This window comes from Syzygium oleosum, unplaced genomic scaffold (genome assembly GCF_021117445.2).
Source record: "Syzygium oleosum isolate NSW1041296 unplaced genomic scaffold, Sole_v2.1 Sole_v2.26, whole genome shotgun sequence".
NCBI classification, from domain to species: Eukaryota; Viridiplantae; Streptophyta; class Magnoliopsida; order Myrtales; family Myrtaceae; genus Syzygium; species Syzygium oleosum.
Genome location: NW_026607510.1, coordinates 3,686,871 through 3,701,311, shown reverse-complemented (window position 1 = coordinate 3,701,311; position 14,441 = coordinate 3,686,871). Strand labels below are relative to the sequence as shown.

The following is a 14,441-nucleotide window of genomic DNA, read 5'->3' as shown; positions in this document are numbered from 1 at the left end:
GAGGGTGGCCTTGCGCTAGGCTGGCAGGGCACTAGGTCAAAAGGTTTAAGACTAAATTGGCACAATTAAAAGGTTTAGGACTAAATTGGTACCAGTACAATAGGTTTAGGACTTTTCTGACACTTTTTCCCTAATTAATCTATCTTGCAATGCCATTACAATAATTAAGAGAAGCATATTGAAACATGTGCATGTTAATTGATTGAAATAAAGTATCAACTATATAGTTTTTATGCACGTTGAAACAACTACGTGAGTCATTTACAGTTGTAACAGGCTGTTTAAAGCTGGTTTAACTTACTAACATCTCCAAACTCGCGTGAAAAATGCAAATAACACGAAAACAGTTCATTAGACCTCAAGCTTTTACAATTAGAAAAAATAAATTCCTTGAAATGCCCACGTAGATGAAGTTTGCTGAGATTTATTAAAATAAAATGATATAAAATGAAAATTTAATTGAAATAGTCGAAATCTCTATAAGTAAGCTATTTGTACTTTTACATAAAATACACATCTATATGTGTGTAATTTTTGAGGAATTTTTGTCTCTCACACGTTTGCTGAATTTACGAAAAACCAAATTATGCACATATAAAACATGCTCTGCCAGACTAGATTAAAAATAGCTTCAATTTTGAAATTATTTTATGTCCTTTCTCTAGTCAGTTAACCATGTGACATTTCAAGAATCATTTACGCATATCAACATGATTGTTTGTATTCTTATTGATCAAAATAAGTACAATATTATTATAATGTGTCGTAGATAGCGTGAATTTGTAATGAAACCCAATTATTAGATAAGGTATTTCTATGATGTCTTGTAATTAGATAGTCAGACAATATGTGTTTTTCTTGTATATAATACAAACTATATGAACTCATGGTAATTTACTTTTACGATCATATTATACCTGTTGAAATGTTATCTCACATCTTTTGCTAATGAGTCTTATATACTCCTCTCAAACCTTTTTAACGTAATAGTAAGACAAATGACAAAATATACAATTTTTGTTTGTCAAATCGAATTATTTTCATCAGTTATATTACTAACAGAGGTCAAAATATGATTGTGGAGTAGTATCCTATATTACTTTCTAAATTGTGTTCGCAGCTCTCATCTAACAACTATTTGAATTTCTTTCCTAAATCAATCCACATTTTAAAACAATTTCTCTATCTCCGTACATAAGTTTTAATTACTTTCGACATGTGTACGAGTGTGCTCTTTTTTCTACTATAAAGAATAGGCGGCATTCGTCCTTGAAGACAAAATATACCCACAGTAATTCTCTCTAATCCTTCTATATTTTATTAAAGTGATGACACAAATAGCCCTTAAACTTTAGCCCAATATACAATGGGGTCGATAAACTTTTAATTTGTTTAATGCAGTCCCTGAACTTTAGCCCAATATGCAATGCGGTCCATGAACTTTAAATTTATTTCATGTGGTCCTTGGACTTTTGATACATATTCAACTTAGTCCGTGATCTATATAAAAATGTTCAATGTTGTCTCTAAACTTGAACTAATAGAAGGATCACATTAAACATTTTTATATAGTTTAGGGACTAAGTTAAACATGTACCAAAAATTCATGGATTATATTGAACAAATTAAAAGTTCAGGGACCACATTGCACATTAAACTAAAGTTGAGGGGTCACGTTGAACAAATTAAAAATTGAGAGACTACATTACACATTATGCTAAATTTTATAAATCATTTGTGTCATTTTCTCTATTAAAGTTGAAGGAGATAATCAAAACCAAAATGGGGTGAGAAAAGTCGATGAGGTAAGGTATGACCGGCAGGTCCGAGAAATTTAATGTTTATCGCCTTTTGCATGACAAGTTGACCTTGCACTACGGGTGATCGCACTGATAGGTTCCCAAATGACAAGGTTTTCTCAAGGAAAAATGACACAAATAATCTCTGAATTTTGGCCCAACGTTTAATGTGGTTCCTGAACTTTTAATTTATTCATTATAGTCTTTGAACGGTAACCCAATGTGCATTGTTGTCCCTCAACTTTCAATGTGGTCCTTGGACTTTTAATAGATGTTCAACTTAGTCCCTAACTAGATGAAAATGTTCAATGTTATCCCTTGAACTTGAATTAATGGAATGACAACACTGAACATTTTCTTATAATTCAAGACTAAGTTGAACATGTATCAAAAATCCATGGATCATATTAAATAAATTATAAGTTCACGGACCACATTGCACATTGAGCTAAAATTTGGGGACCACATTAAACAAATTAAAATTTTAGAGATCACATTGTATATTGGGCAAAAGTTCATGAAGTATTTATGTCATTATCCATTTTCTTAATTAGAAGCTTCACAAGTGCTCATGAAGTGATGACCCAAAAAAAAACAATGGTCATTAAGCACCTAACATAGTAAAATCTCTCTCCTAGTGTGTTTCATAAAGTTGAGTATTCTACTCGTTTGGTATAAACATTTTAGACAGTTATAATACTATGCGAATAGCGTAATCTCAAAACAAATCAAGGCATATAAGCCACGAATGGGTGAACATCTTTACCTACCGGTTCCATTAAAACCTCCAGTGATGAACATTTATTTATAAATTTAAATTCTACTTATTCTCTCCATCACATTTATCCATAATAAAAAAATTACACAATATTGTTCGATCAGTTTCTTATGCAGAAAAAATCAGGAGGAATCAAGAAAAGTTGTGTTTTTCCGTGGAAAATCCAGCTAACGATGACAATATGAAATTTTCTGATATCATTTTTTGTCTCTAAGAAGCACTTGGCTTTGATGGGCAGAGATTTGAATAGTCTAGCAACAAAATTGATATGTAATAATGATTCCAATGATAAGATCGAAACAAACGTTCGAAATTGAGGGTAGATCTCAATTCGAACTAATACAACAGTGATTATTACATCTTCGATATTATGTATATAATGTGACTTATCTCTTTTCCAATACACATTTTATTTAGAATAACTGTAGCAAGCATCGTCGATATTAAAAAAAAGGAATTACACAAGCGGCTTTCTACACAATTGATTGGGGAAATATGGTGATTATAATCTCATATCGAGATCAAATGTGTAAAATTTTCTTATATATCGACGGTGAATGGTTTAGATTTCCTTTTACTTGATTTTTATTTATGTCGATGTTAGAAAAAGCTAAATGTTTGTCTTTTACTATATTTAAAGTATGACACGATTCTTGTTTTGATAATTATGCGCAATGATAACTCTTAGCTTGTGTTATTTCTATTTGAGACATTTAAATACGCTGACCACACTCAACTTCTCCTCGTTACATAGATTTTTCCTCCTCCTTTGTAACATATTACCAAGTTTTTGTTCAAGAAATCTTTTCACAAGAGATTCGCGTGGGCTTTGCTTATAAATTCAAAGATGAACCCATTTCAAATGAAATACACAGGATGCTGATCGTGCACCTAAATACCCTTTACGTGTTTGACTTCTTTAATTAGTTTATGAACATACGACAGTAAAATAAAATCTCGTGCGACCATTAAAAAGGGTAGAGATGAGTTAAGTGCTCATTTCATTCAAGCCAGAATGACCCAAATCGGTGGCAACAAAGGTGCTGGCCGTTGTGCAAAATGAACAAAAACGAGAGAACTTAACTTATTATGAAGACAAGATGCAACAGCCAAAGAAGCAGCAAAGAGCGCAGGAGCTTGATGTCGATCTTGTTTGCTCTAATTCCATATAGCAAGTTCATACGAAGATGGAATAGATAAAGAAAAGAGAAAATGAATAAAGGTTTTATGCGGCTCGGTCAACCAAGGAAAGGTTCCTTAGAAGCCTAGGTTTATGGTAGAAATCCCCATTCGACTTACCTTCTTGGGGTAGATTCATTTGCCTTTGATATTTATGGTAATAATAGATGTTTTACGCATGGGACGTTAATGCTCAATTTTACCATAACACGGCAGGCATATCTCGCCAATGCTCATTCACATGATATTATGCTGCCAATACGTCATGCCACACGACAGTCTCACTTCTTCGATGTCCATCCCGGGTAAAGTTATAAATGCTCTTGAGGACCTTATAAATCAGAACAAGCTCTCGGAAGAAACAGAGAAGACGAAAGCTTCACAGGAGCACAGTCCACCTGATACGAGTACTCACTCCTGGAAGGAAATGGCCGGCAAGAAACCATATATGGCGGTCGCTCTGGTCCAGGTGATCTATGCGGGCATGTTCCTGCTCTTGAAGGCCGCGTTTGACAGCAGCCTGAACAACTTCATCTTCGTCTTCTACAGACAGGCCGCCGCCACCGTTTTCCTGGTCCCTCTTGCCTTATATTTCGAATGGTAAGTAGCAGACTCTGGTCCTCTTCTTCTTTCTCGCATTTCATTTGTCTTTTCAGTGCCTTTTTATGATGGCTTTATATTCACTATCCAAAGATTTTGGCTAACTTTCTTGATTCCAGGAGGACGAGGCCTTCCTTATCGTTCGTGACTTGCTGCAAGATATGTCTAACTTCCTTATTCGGGTAAAGCGTATGCGAATCTCTATTAAATTTTGACTTTAAGAATGCAATGATGGGGAAAACATTTTCCTTCTTTTCTCGCGAATAAAATGAAATAGAGTGAGTGAGCCAATCGAAGCTTTCTTGAGAATTTCAGGATCACTGCAAGCTTGGAAACCTACGGCCTAGCCCTTTTGTACACGTCACCAACTTTGGCGGCGGCGGCGGCGTACTGTCTGACTGCCATCACCTTCTTCGTGGCGGTTTTGCTCAGGCGAGTTTTACTTACTCTTACTATATAAACTGAGTTCTTAGTGTAAGAATCGGCGCGGCCAACAAATATCATTATGATTATAATATTCTCCTCGAGAAAATACACAGCTGGCGTGAAAAAAAATTCAAAACGATACAAAACCACTTCTACGGCCTACACGTGGCACGGGTGGGTCCCAGAAGCTTAAACCCTCTCTCACAAAAAACACGAAAGCTGGACAATGACACAAATAATTTATGGACTCTGATCCAATATGTAATATGATTCATAAACTTTTAATTTGTTCAATGTTGTCATTAAATTTTAGCATAATGTGTAATTGGTCTCTAAATTTTTAATTTATTCAATATTATCCTTCCATTAATTCAAGTTTAGAAACAACATCGAACATTTTCATATAGTTCATGGACTAGATTGAACATGTATTAAAAGTTTATCAACCACATTGAACAAATTGAAAGTTCAGGGATGACACTGCACTTTGAGCTAAAGTTCATGGATCACATTGCACATCGGGCCAAAGTTCATAAATCATTTGTGTCATTTTCCCACCCTCGAACCCTTCACTCAGGCCATGGCGGTAGTTTCCACTTCCCTCGCCTCTCAATTCTCCGGCCTCCGCCGCCCAGTCCTTTATTCAACACATTAATTCTCGAGTTTGCTTTTCTTCTTCTTCTCAAATGGAAGTCGTGCAAAGGCGCCGGCACCGACAAGGTAGATCGAATTACCACACGCATTGCGTTTTTTTTTTTATTTGCCGGTAATCCTTTTAGGTGCGACGGCGTTTGATTTTGGTACAAGTCGTTGGGTAGGGCTTAAGTATGTGATTGATGCTCACTGGAAATGTCTGTTCAATGAGAATTTACGAAATTCCATTATCTGCATTACTTCAGTTTATGGACAATTAAGCCGCGTAGAGTTTTTTAAAACGTCAATGGGGAAGACGAACAAGAGAGAGAGAGGGAGGCTTCATTCGTGGGACCCACCGCTGCCCCATGTCGATTGTTGAATGGCCCGGCCCCATGGTGATGTGGAGGGGCTGGCGTATGCAATATTTTCTTGTTCTTGAACGAAGGTCTTGATATGAGGAGCGCGAGTTCCGTCTCAGAAGTGACCAGCTTGGACGCCATGGATTATCAATCGGTCCATAGCCCCGAGGGAACGAGAGAATTGGAGGATAGAGTAGAAAGAGAGATAGAGAGAGATGCCCCTTGCAAAGTAATACTTCGGGGTTTAAAAACAAGGGATTTGTTGTTGGCGTGAGCTCTATTTCGTACAAAATAGGGATTTTTTTGTTTTTCCTTTATTACAGTTTTTTTCCTTATTTATTGAGATACTAGGGTTATTCCCTGTATTCTATATAAGAAAGATTGTAATGTTGTACAGTATGATTCAATATAGAGAAAAATATTCTTCTACATGGTATCAGAGCCTAGGGTTCACTCCTTGTGAGTATTGTACGTTAATCCCCGATTACGGCGGTCCCGCTCATGCCGGCCGACTTCGTCTCACTTCTTCACTGCGCCGTTGTCTCGCGCCGGCCGACTTCGTCTCGCCCGATCACGCTCGACATTGGATCCATGGCGGATGAAAACCCTGGAGGAGCAGTGATTCCCCACCAAAATCAAGGAGGGAATTCGACCACAGAAGCGTTTTTGGAGAATCTGACCACCAGATTGACTCAGATTCTGACTCAAAATCAGAATCCTCCTCCTCCACCTCCAGCACCAACACCACAGAATGATTCGGCTTCATCTCAGATTGCGATTAAACTGGATGGAACCAACTATGGCTTATGGTTTCAGGTTGTCAAGATGTACATCACAGGCAAAGACAAGCTGGGGTATATCAATGGAGACCTCCCTCAGCCTTGGCCTACAGATCCTGTTTTTCGGAAGTGGAAAACCGAGGACTCGACTGTGAAAGGATGGCTCATCAATTCCATGGATTCGGCGTTAATTGGCAATTTTATTAGATTCCCTACCGCTAAAGCTATGTGGGATTCCGTAGCTACCACTTTCTTTGATGGCACCGATACTTCCCGGGTGTATGATTTAAAGCGCCAGGTATCACGACTCAAGCAAGCTGGAGGATCAATCGAAAAATACTACAATGATCTTCAAGGACTCTGGCGTGAAATTGATTTCCGCAGACCTACTCTTATGGTGTGTCCTACAGATATTGAGTGCTACAATAATGTTGTTCAAGAGGATAGGGTTTACCTTTTTCTGGATGGACTTGATGATCGTCTCGACAAGGTTCGTGCAGATGTCTTGCAGATACAGCCTTTCCCTACAGTTGAGGAAGCCTACGCACGCGTCCGTAGGAAAGATGTGCGCCAAACCGTGATGCTAACCAATGCCGATGGCTTTCCTACGAGTACAGCAATGGTCTCACGGGGCAGTCAAGGAGACTCGTCTCTGCAGTTGATGGCAGGCAGTTCGGTGGGTAGAGATGGGCGCTCTCGGTCTGCTATCAAGGCCAAGTCTCAGGTGCCCGGCGGCTGTTCTCACTGTGGCAATTCCAAACACACTAGGGACACTTGTTTTAAGCTGCATGGATTTCCAGATTGGTGGGACGATTTTCAAGCGAAGAAGAAGAAATCTGAAGCAGAACTGGGCAAGAGTGCAGGGCAGGCATCCTTGGTGACTAGGAGTTCGTCACTTTCCTTGGTCCCGATGGTACCTTCAGCTAATTCTTCCACCCTTCCTTCTGAAGGTAATTGTGATTATGTTTTTGTCACTACTCGTCATGGTGGAAACAATGGCTGGATTATCGACTCAGGCGCTACCGATCACATGATGCCTTACCCCAATGACCTAGTCAACCGTACCTCACCGCGGCGAGACAGTGTGTATAATGCTAATGGACATTGCCATCTGGTCACCGGGGCAGGGAGTGTAACTCTCATGCCATCTCTTTCTCTATCTAATACATTACTTGTGCCCTCTTTGTCCAACCGTTTATTGTCTCTTGGATAGATTATTGATGAGTTGAATAGCAGTGTTCTTCCACCCTTCCTTCTGAAGGTAATTGTGATTATGTTTTTGTCACTACTCGTCATGGTGGAAACAATGGCTGGATTATCGACTCAGGCGCTACCGATCACATGATTCCTGACCCCAATGACCTAGTCAACCGTACCTCACCGCGGCGAGACAGTGTGTATAATGCTAATGGACATTGCCATCTGGTCACTGGGGCAGGGAGTGTAACTCTCACGCCATCTCTTTCTCTATCTAATACATTACTTGTGCCCTCTTTGTCCAACCGTTTATGGTCTCTTGGATAGATTATTGATGAGTTGAATAGCAGTGTTCTTCCACCCTTCCTTCTGAAGGTAATTGTGATTATGTTTTTGTCACTACTCGTCATGGTGGAAACAATGGCTGGATTATCGACTCAGGCGCTACCGATCACATGATTCCTGACCCCAATGACCTAGTCAACCGTACCTCACCGCGGCGAGACAGTGTGTATAATGCTAATGGACATTGCCATCTGGTCACCGGGGCAGGGAGTGTAACTCTCACGCCATCTCTTTCTCTATCTAATACATTACTTGTGCCCTCTTTGTCCAACCGTTTATTGTCTCTTGGATAGATTATTGATGAGTTGAATAGCAGTGTTCTTATGTACCCAAACTTCTGTTTGTTTCGGGACATTCTCACGAAGGAGATTATTAGGCGTGGTACTAAGAAGGAGGGGCTATACATTGTGGATGATCTCAGCTCTGGCTGCGCCTATCACACTCTTGGTCGGTCTGTTAGTAAGGAGAAGGATGTTTGGTTGTGGCATCGTCGATTGGGGCACCCATCATTTAGATATTTGAAATATTTGTTTTCTGAGTTGTTTCGTGGTTTATCGGATTCTGCTTTTCAATGTGAAACATGCATTATAGCAAAGAGTCATCGTGTTTCTTTTCCTTTGAGCTCTAATAAAAGTAGCAAGCCTTTTTGTTTGGTTCATTCTGATGTGTGGGGTGCATCTCCAATTACTACAATGTCTGGAACGAGATGGTTTATAACCTTTGTTGATGACTGCACACGTATGACATGGTTGTATCTAATGAAGTATAAAGATGAGGCTCCTAACATATTCCATATGTTTCATAAAATGATTACCACCCAATTTGAAGCTCGTATTCAGATTCTCTGCACGGACAATCGTGGGGAATATATCAATCAACACCTTACCTCTTATTTTAAGGAACATGGTCTCATCCATGAGACCTCTTGCACTCAAACCCCTCAACAGAATGGTGTGGCCGAAAGAACCGCCACATTCTAGAGACGGCGATAGCTCTTCTAGTCAGCGGCAATGTTCCAAAAAGGTTCTGGGATGCAGCGGTGGTCACAGCCATTCACTTGATGAATCATATGCCTTCTCGTGTGTTGCAATTTCAAACTCCATTACAAGCTCTATCCCAGTTTGTGCTTCTTCCTTCAGTCTTGACAATACCGCTTAAAGTGTTTGGGTGTGCGGCTTTTGTGCATCTTCACAAGAACCAACGCACCAAAATTGACCGTGTGTGGTACGGTGTGTATTTATTGGTTACGGGATTCACCAATAGGGGTTTCGCTGCTATGATCCGACGACCAAGAAGACTCATGTTACCATGGACGTGACTTTTCTGGAATCTGAGTCCTATTTTTCTCCACCTCATTGTTCCTTTCAGGGGGAGAATTATAGTGAAAAGAAAAATTGGTGGGACATTGGCATGGAGGGTGCGGAGTCAGGAGGACATGTGGAGTCCGGGGTGCGACTGGGTGGGGCTAGACCATTAACCAGCTCACGAAAAGTTTCAAAGGTGCAGTTTGATGAGGATCTAGGCCATGGTTCGATGGCAGGCAATGAGGGGGAGGGTGCGATGGCAGATGATGAGGGGGAGGGTGATCTTTTTCAGCTGAAAGTGGAGATGAGCAACAGCCTATATCTACACCTAATGAGCAAGATCAGCCTGCTCCTTCGCAAATTGCCCTTTCTTCAGTACACGACCACTCTCTTGAGAATGATTCTGAGGTAAGCTCTCTTCCTGATCTTGAGGTTTCTGATGATTCTAATTTGGTTGTTAAATATAAACTCCCTGACAGACATAACCGGGGCAAGCCTCCTAGTCGGTACTCACCGGATGTCGAGGAACGAAGGTCTAAATATCCCATTGCCGATTTTGTGTCAACAAGAAGGCTGTCGGAATTTTCTAAGGCTTTTGTGTCAAATGTATCAGTTGTTCGAATTCCGAATGGGGTGGGAGAGGCCTTAAAGGATCCAAAATGGGTCCAAGCTATGAAGGAGGAGATGGAAGCATTAGAAAAAAATCAGATTTGGAGACTTGTAGAGTTGCCAGAAGGGAAGAAAGCCGTGGGGTGTACGTGGGTGTTCACCATTAAACACAAGGCAGATGGTACTATTGAGAGATACAAGGCTCGATTGGTCGCAAAAGGATACACACAGACTTATGGTGTAGACTATCAGGAAACTTTATCTCCGGTTGCAAAATTGAATACTGTGTGAGTTTTGTTGTCACTTGCCGCAAATATGGATTAGCCATTGCATCAGTTTGATGTAAAGAATACATTTCTTCATGGAGATTTGGAGGAAGAGATTTACATGGAGGTTCCACCTGGATATGGGTGTGTTGGTAAGTCGAATATTGTTTGTAGACTGAAGAGGTCGTTATATGGTTGAAGCAGTCACCTCGTGCTTGGTTTGGTCGGTTCAGCTCAGCCATGAAAAAGTACAGTTATTCCCACAGCAATTCAGATCACACTTTATTTTTGAAGCAAAGTCAAGGTAAGGTGACTGCCCTGATCATATATGTTGATGATATGATCATCACAGGAGATGATACTGAAGAAATTTCGAGGCTTCAAGAGAAGTTGGCAGAAGAGTTTGAGATGAAGAACTTGGGAGGACTAAAATATTTCTTGGGTATTGAGGTAGCTAGGTCTAAGGAAGGAATTTTCTTATCACAGAGAAAATACATACTTGATTTGTTGGTTGAAGTGGGAGTGTTAGACTGTAAGCCCGCTGATACTCCTATAGTGCATAATCATAAACTTGGGAAGTATCCTGATCAAGTACCAACTAATAAGGAGAGATATCAAAGGTTAGTAGGAAGATTAATTTATTTGTCTCACACTCGCCCAGACATTGCTTATGCAGTAAGTGTTGTGAGTCAATTTATGCATGCTCCTAGTGAAGAACATATGAATGCAGTATATCGTATCCTTCGATATTTAAAATCGACTCAAGGGAGAGAAATATTGTTTGCAAAGAATGGTCACCTTGCAATGGAAGGATATACGGATGCGAACTGGGAAGGGAACGCATCAGATAGAAGGTCGACGTCAGGTTATCTCACATTTGTAGGAGATAACTTGGTCATGTGGAGGAGCAAGAAGCAAAAAGTTGTAGCCTTGTCCAGTGCCGAGGCAAAATTTAGAGAAGTAGCGAAGGGGTTGTGTGAGTTATTATGGCTTAAAAAGCTGTTGTCTGAACTTGGATATCCACCAGAGTCTGGGATGAAGTAGTTTTGTGATAATAAAGCCGTTATAGCTATCTCTCACAACCCGGTTCAGCATGATCGAACCAAACATGTTGAAGTTGATGAACACTTTGTCAAGGAGAATTGGATGCTAAAGTAATTCAGTTGCCTTTTGTCAAATCTGAAGATCAATTGGCCGACGTTTTGACCAAAGCTGTGTCAAGTAGAGCGTTTCAAAGCTCACTTGTCAAGATGGGTATCGAAGACATCTTCTCACCCACTTGAGGGGGAGTGTTGGCGTGAGCTGTATTTCCTACAAAATAGGGATTTTTTTGTTTTTCCTTTATTACAGTTTTTTTTCCTAATTTATTGAGATACTAGAATTATCTCCTATATTGTATATAAGAAAGATTGTAATGCTGTACAGTATGATTCAATATAGAGAAAAATATTCTTCTACATTTGTTAGCATAACAGGTTTTGCACCACTCTGAAAGTAGCAGCATGTTGTGAGCCAAAAAAAATTTAAGAAGTGGATCCCACAACAATTTAAAATTATTTTTTATTTACTTTTTGTTATCTTAAATTATCCAATCATTTCTCTAAAAACAATGTTGTTTCGCAGGATGGAAACGTTGCAATTGAGGACAACCTCGGGGTTGTCCAAGCTTACGGGTATAGTTGTGTGCCTCGGAGGAGCGGCAACCTTGGCCTTTTACAAGGGTCCGCAAATCAAACTCCAGTGCCATCATCTTCACAGGCATCACAACATGAGCCCATCCCATCCAACATCGGGCACGAGTTGGGTCAAGGGCTGCTTCTTCATCCTCCTTGCCAATTTCTGCTGGTCGTTCTGGCTCGTTTCGCAGGTCAAAAAAACAAAAACTCCCTAACATCTTCATCGAGCATACACACTGGCTTAAATTTTTGGACCTAATTAGAATGTCTTTTCGATCGATGACTCACATAAAGTTTTTTTACGGATGGATAACGACGAGTTATCCCTCGAAGTTGATGCTCACACTGTTGCAGTGTTTCATGAGCTCAATCCAAACACTCATCGTCGCCCTTTCTTTGGTGAGAGACCCTTCTGAGTGGAAATTGGATTGGAACATCCGCCTCCTCGCTGTCGCTTATTGCGTGAGCTCACTGATCTCTCTCCCTTTTGCTCCATACGTATGGATTGGATTATTTCTCCTGGTTAATTGTCTACTGTTTGATACGACAAACAGGGAAGAGTGGTAACTGGGATGGCATTTTATCTACAAACTTGGGTCATTGAGAAGAGGGGGCCAGTTTTCTTAGCCATGTCCACGCCACCGGCACTCATAATCATTAATTGTTCTCGTTTCTTCATTTCTCCTGTGTGATACCCTCACTTTTGGAAGGTGATTCTCATTCCAGTTTCGTCAGTTCCAGATTTATCTTCTTTTAAGTGGAATTCATTGATAATTGTGATTAATGTCTCAAATCGTGTGGGCTTTCCTTCAGTATTCTTGGTGGGGTTTTGCTGGTTGGAGGGCTATACAGTGTCCTGTGGGGGAAGAGCAGGGAGAAAGGGCAGGATCAGGGAAGTCGCGAGCCGGGGGTTGACCAAGAATGCTCAGTCATACAAGAGGAGACCTCTTCTCATGCAGACATACCTATCTAGACAAGGGGGAAAATTGGCTCAATGAGATCCACAAGAGCATTTCGTTATTTTCTATTTTTCATGATGAAAGACAGACAGTAAATTAAAATTATCCATATCTCTTAAGATTGCACGTATATTGCACGTACATTGCACGTATATTTCTTTAATTGTACATATCTTAATTGAGATATTATTTCAGAATAATTATCTAATAAAACCTTTAAATAGGCTGATGTATTCTTTATTAATATAGATATCGAAATATAAACAAATTCCATATTTTTATTTTCTGTATCATTATTAACTTAATTCATTGATGACTGTGATTAATGTCCCAAATGTGTAGGCTTTCTTTCAGTATTCTTGGTGGGGTTATTTTGTACGATGAGAGACAGACAGTAAATAAAATTATCAGGGTTATGGTTTATACTCAAATACATTCTATATAGCAGGTGTTTTAATTAAGTTTAGAACTTTAGAGCCTGATTTCGAATTTAGGGTATCATTTTGTTTCTTTTTGTGCCATATAAGTAGCTTTCGGAAGTGCACAAATGCAGGATGTCTTGTCAGTCGGTTATCTCCGTCTCTTTGATTGAAATCATGCTCATAATTAAAAAGCCTCATTAGAAGTATGTTAACACATGATTTTTTGGCCGATCAGTCATTTTAAGGTAAAAACTTGAGATATTGGACGCGATAGGACCCATTTCTCAACCAAAACAAAGTCATTTAACATTTGTTCTTCCATAAACCATTCGTTTACATGTCATTTGCACTTTGATTTCAAAAAATGAAAGCTTGACTTTAAAGTTTACTTCTTGGTGAAACTTTCTTTGAAAAGTCTAATCCCAGGTCAAAATTTGGCATTTGGCATAAAACGATATAGATTAGTGTCGATTTCACTTTTGCACTTTCAATTTCTAAAAAAATCGAAGTTTGACTAATTAATTGGTTTTTAAGACTAAATCACTGAAAAAGTCAACTTTTGATCAAAAATTCCAAAATTAAAAAAGAAAAAAGAAATAAACAAGCGGTAGGTGGCTGGCAACCCTCCCTCCCACCTATGGCCACTGCCCCAACGCCGGTGGGGCGGCAACAACGGCCGGCGACCCCCACTAGAACCAGGATAAGGCGGTGACCCTTTCCCAGATCTAAACAACGATCACCGGCCCTCGCCCTGATCTCGCCCGTTCTAGGAGAGGGCCATAAGACCTAGGCGAGGGCCGGCAGCCCTCCCCCAAACCCGGGCAAGGGCTGGGCACCCTCACCCAGATCTAGGAGAGGGTCATCACGGACCTCTCTCGATTCTGGCAAGGGCCAGCAAGCCCTCACTAAGGTGCCGACGACCCCGCCAGCCATCGCAGCTACCCCACCAGCGATGGAGCGGCGGCCACAAGCGAGGAGGGCTGACCCAGTCTTCCTGCTTGTTTTTCTTCTTCTTTTTAAACTTTAGCTTTTTTTCTTTTTCAAATTTGTTTTTTATGGAAAGAAAAAACTAGAAAAGAAAAAAAAAGGAAAAAATAAAAAAAAATA

General features: G+C 40.0%; 1 pseudogene; it reads left to right on the top strand.

The window, feature by feature from the left end:
• Window positions 1-4,183: 4,183 nt before the first annotated feature.
• On the top strand, window positions 4,184-12,926 carry LOC115681979 (WAT1-related protein At5g64700-like; annotated as a pseudogene).
• The last annotated feature ends 1,515 nt before the right edge of the window (window positions 12,927-14,441 follow it).